We start from the raw sequence: 5,008 nt of genomic DNA, 5'->3' as shown, positions 1-5,008 counted from the left end.
CAGATGAACTTGTTTTTAACAAAATCTCTAGTGTTGTTTTTTAACTAAATCTCAATCATTTGATTTTATCTTTAGACTTGGGAGCCAGATGCTGGGGTAAAAGGCTGCTAGCTCAGAGAAGCAGAGAAAGCACCCAGTTGCTTTCTCCTCCACCAGCATCCCAGAAAGAGCTTTTCCTATGCCATTTTAAGCAAAACTCTACCAACTAGATGTTCCTTCCTCTACTTCCTATGTGTCTCTCTCTTTGTACTCCTCACTTCCTCTTACTCTCTATGGTTTTTTATGTTCACTTCCTATCAATTGGTTGCTTGCTCTGCCTCTTGACCTATGGTTGATTTCATTTAATCTTGTTGACAATATTCAAGCAGAAAGCTCTTGGATTAAATGTGTATGCAAGGGCTGAGCCATACCACAATTAGAAGCAGGTTTGCCAGACGGTGGTGGCCCATGTCTTTAATCCCAGCACTCGGGAGGCAGAAGCAGGCAGATCTCTGTGAGTTTGAGGCCAGCCTGGTCTACAGAGTGAGTTCCAGGAAAGGCCCAAAGCTACACAGAGAAACCCTGTCTCAAAAAACAAAACAACAACAACAACAAAAATAGAAGCAGGTTTTTCCAGCAAATAATACAATCTCAGGGTTCACAATCCATATTGACCATTACAGTAACCATAGGTAACCTTAAGACATGTACAATGTCAACTGCAGTCACTGTCCAAGTGTGGAAAATCTTGCTGTTGATTAGGACAGACAGAAAAGCAATAAGAACCTGGCCTGGGAGGTGGAACCACATTGGACCCAGAGGTAAACTGTCAGGTGCTGGAAGAGCTGTTCTCGTGAATGACCTGAGGAAGAAATACTTAATCTGAGCCATGTCGGAGCTTCTATGGGGTCTAGCATTAGGACCTGGGGTTGAAGCCAACAAAAGACACTGTGGAAGCCACATAAGCTACCACCAAAAATCAGGGTTAGGTGCCAGGCAGCAGCTTCTAGTGGTCCTTTAGAGGACAAGGGGGAGCTGGGCCCAGATACTCTTAACCCTGGAAGTCTGAATGGTAAGAACCTCCTTGGAATGGGGATGGAGGATAGGGTGATCCTGACCAGGTTTGCATAACCAGAGCAGTAATCACAAGACCTCACTGACCAGCAAGTCTACTTGAAATGGTGAGCTCCTGGTTCAGTGGGGGATCTTGTCTCAAAACTAAGGTGTGTATCAACCTCTGGCCTCTATACACTCACACCTAACCCCCCCTCTCTCTCCTCTCTCCCCTCCTTACAGTGTTTTTGTTTATATTTGAGGCTATTTGGAATAAGACTGTATTACCTCTGTGATGCTCTCACTCCTACTATCTCCTCATTTTCATGGGTGGAGATGTTTATGGCATCCTGTATGCTATGCAGCAAATATACCTGGGCCTATAACAGAAGCATGGATGGTGGATGCTTCAGCCAGTGCTCCAAGGCAGTTCACCCTAATATCCTGAAATGTCTAAAAGGTCTCAGAGACTTTTCAAAGCAGCCTTATTTAAGTACAGCTGCATACAACAGAACAGTATTTATAGTATACAGTTTGGTAAAGGGATCAACATAGGCTGGCATTATGATATGCAGCCGGGCAGGTGACCCAGTGAATCTACAACAAGTACCAGTGCTGCACCTCTAACTCATCCAGGCGCAGGCAAGATACTGGACTACTGGGACCTAGCAGCAATACTGAGGCCATGTCTATAAAGCCCAGTTTGAGCTGTCCTGAGCAGCCAAAGAATGGTTACCTCCAGGCCTTGAGGGCCAGGTATGAAATAATCGAGAGAACAATGAATGTGAAATCCCCTCTGAATGCCACAGGCAGGAAGAGGCTTTAACATCAAAAATGAGTTACTCTAACTGACATTAGGGTCCTGGAAGAGAGGACCCTGTGCTGCTGATATGGCAGGTAGGTGTTTGTGTTCCATTAATTCTGCAGGGAAAGGAAGTGGGGTAACATTCAGCAGTCACTGGTGGATGAGGCTTGGGATATGTAATATATTTAAAGGTAACAGCGTTCATTTTTTTTTAGACATTTCTAAGAATATATTCACAGTTATTGTTAGATTTCCTAAGATATCATAGCTTTCATGGAAGAGTCAAAGGCAAGTCTAGAAACCATGGGATGCTCACAGGATGGAGGGACCGGGGAAACCAAAGTGTGGTGAGTAGTCAAGGTAACTCATGGGATTCCCACAAAACAAGTCACCTTGCTTAAGATTTCCACAACCTCCAGTGAATTAGTTCTTCTCATGAAGTACAAGAGAATGTGCCTTTAAAAAATTTGCTTTCACATTAATGCTTACTTCTAATTTTGAATGCAGTTAAATTGGATTTCAAAAGCACATACTTCTTTAATTTATTTTGCTGAACAGTTTGGAAACTTTGCAGGCATAGGTAAAGTATAGTCTCTGGAGCAAATGGTTCATGGGATTGTCTGAGTCCTACCACTTCGAAAGCACATGACTTTAGACTAACTTTTGGGCTTCAGTTTCTATTCAGAGAAATGAGACTGATACCACTCACAGTATGGACAAGTAGTGAGGAATGAAGGTGCTCACATCACAATGTTTAGAGTCATGTCTGCGATGAATTTAATACCTGACAAATACTTGCTCATGCCTCCATTTTCTCCTTATGTACTATATTGTTCAAAATGTACAAAAAATTACATGAATCGATGCAGACAAAAATCAGTGTTTATTTGCCTGTGTCTTTGATATAAAATAGTTTATAGTACAGCAGAACAGACATAACCCTCCCTTGGTCTAGCTACTTCAGAGTAAACATCAATGTCTTTACACTTTGGTAACAACTACAGAGATATTTCCTAAAGTCCCCATCAAGAACACAGCAGTGAGTGGTAGCAATAATCTGTGTGACATGAACACTTGTGTCCAGGTTGTAGCTGTTCTTGTCCTGCACATGTTCCTGAAATGTGAACAGGAAAAGTACAATACTGTAGGGAGCACACATCGAGAGAAAGATACCCATTATGATGAAGGCAAGCTTGGAAAGACCATATTTCCTCATCGCTAAAGCTTTGTGAATTCCTCACTCACACAGAGCAAAATATAAAAACCAGCAGTGGAGGAAAAGTAGCAAAATGTTCATCTTTAATGTCAGAAGATACTTCCGGAATGTCTCTTCAGCTGATAGAAACTGTGGGCTACTAAAGGAGCACTTGTCTTTCTGATTTTCTATTTGAGGTGTATAAAACATGAATTCGAAGTGATCACAACAGATATGACCCATGCCAGCACACTTGTAATGGTTCTACCAGGCACTGCCGTGAGGGCTGCAGATAACTACCTCACATGAAAAAGTGCCTGGTATCCTGTCACAATGAGAAGGATGTTGGAAAGCATCTCACCATGTAAGCTTGCAGAGTGGAGTCTAATGAGAACTTTACACATGGATTTATTAAGGCTTTCCCTATGTAAAGCACTGTGAGAGCATAATGGCATGGGAAGCAAGAAACAAAAATTAGAAACTACCAAGTTTAGAAAGTACACATTTCCTACATGCATGAATCCTTTGTATTCACCAGGATGAACAATTAATATGTTATCCAGGAGCCCAACTGAGAACAGTGTAGAACACAGCTGTAGCACCTACCAGGCTGACAGGGGCCTGGTGTTGTATCTGTCATGTTGTTGCACATCACTGTTCTCCAGATCATCCTGTATGAGGACATCATACTCATCTTCCAGGACCATTGTATAATTTGCTATCTTCAGGCTACACTGTGGAGAAACCAGAAGTTATTTTTCCCATTCTATGACCATATCTTCCCAGAGGAAACCACAAACAGGATTGGACTCACACAGTCACACTTTGCCCTTCTTGAGACTTGATTTTAGCCAGTTATAGGGGAAAAAACCCTCAGAACACTAAAATAAACATTTCATTAACATATGCCTACTTATGAAGAGCAGAGACTGTACTCTGCCTATTCATTAAATACTCAAAGACTTAACAATATGCTGGGTACTATTAGGAACCACAAAGAGATGTGACACTGTTTTCACTTAAGTTCTGCCTGAAATAAGATTTACCAAATAATTAGAAGTAGATACCATGGTTAAAGAAAATAGAGCATCTCATACTTTCTATTAGTTTGAAAAGTTTTCTCACCCCTTGAAATGGCTTCTAGGCAGGCTTATGCTTTGCTCCAGATGGTTATAAACAAATGTTTGCAGAAGTAAAACTGCTCTAATCTTCATGGACAAAGTTGATGAGGTTGAGATGACTTACCACTTGACTGAACTTGAAGGAAGAAGGGCTTAGCTTCTCAACATACTGTCCAGGAGACTGCAAATCAACAGGGCAAGAGAAGACTGCTCCCTTTTAAACAGACTGACCCTTACCCTGAGGAACCAGAGAAACCACCATTGATTCTGGGCTGTGGCCCTCCAGTCACAGAGCTCAGGGGCCAGCTGGAATCAAGAGATTTGAATGTTTCTCAGACCTTGTGAGCCTCTGTTGAGCTGCTGAGAGAAAATAGGAAGTTTTTCTTTCCTTGTCCCTCCCCAGTACCTCACCTTTGACTTCCCTGTTCTCTTTAAACAGCTGTCCTCTTGACTACCCAGATATGGGAAGTAAGTTGCTGCTGTTTCCAGTGATAGAAGGAGTGATCAAGTCATGTAGTTCAGGGTGGCTTTGAACTCACAGAGATCCAGACAGATCTCTGCCTCCCGAGTCCTAGGATTAAAGGTGTGTGACACCACTGCCTGGCTTCTGTGTTTAATCTAGTTGCTTGTTCTGTTTTCTGATCTTAGGCAAAGTTTATTAGGGTACACAATATATCACCACAGCTACTCAGCTTTCCATAGCAGACAGAATATCTGAGATAACTCAAAAAAGAGAGAAAAAGTTGAGCCTGGAGATTGGATGAAAGACTAAAATGTGTAAGCTTGAGGAACTGAATTCAATTGTCCAGAACCCATGTAAAGCCAGGTGTAGTAGCTCGTCTGTAATCCTAGTAT

The 5,008-nt window shown here is 42.1% G+C and overlaps 1 long non-coding RNA gene across 1 annotated transcript; it reads right to left on the bottom strand.

Annotated features, from left to right (window-relative positions):
- Positions 1-2,400: 2,400 nt before the first annotated feature.
- On the bottom strand, positions 2,401-4,505 carry LOC131914573 (uncharacterized). Its single transcript, XR_009380167.1, has 3 exons — positions 4,278-4,505; positions 3,639-3,766; positions 2,401-2,951 (listed from the first exon to the last, which is right to left on the bottom strand). It is a non-coding gene; the product is annotated as an uncharacterized LOC131914573 (long non-coding RNA).
- Between the last annotated feature and the right edge of the window lie 503 nt (positions 4,506-5,008).

Source organism: Peromyscus eremicus, chromosome 7, assembly GCF_949786415.1.
Source record: "Peromyscus eremicus chromosome 7, PerEre_H2_v1, whole genome shotgun sequence".
In the NCBI taxonomy this organism is placed as follows: domain Eukaryota; kingdom Metazoa; phylum Chordata; class Mammalia; order Rodentia; family Cricetidae; genus Peromyscus; species Peromyscus eremicus.
The sequence above is the reverse complement of the archived record's forward strand: the minus strand, read 5'-3'. Positions and strand labels throughout refer to the sequence as shown.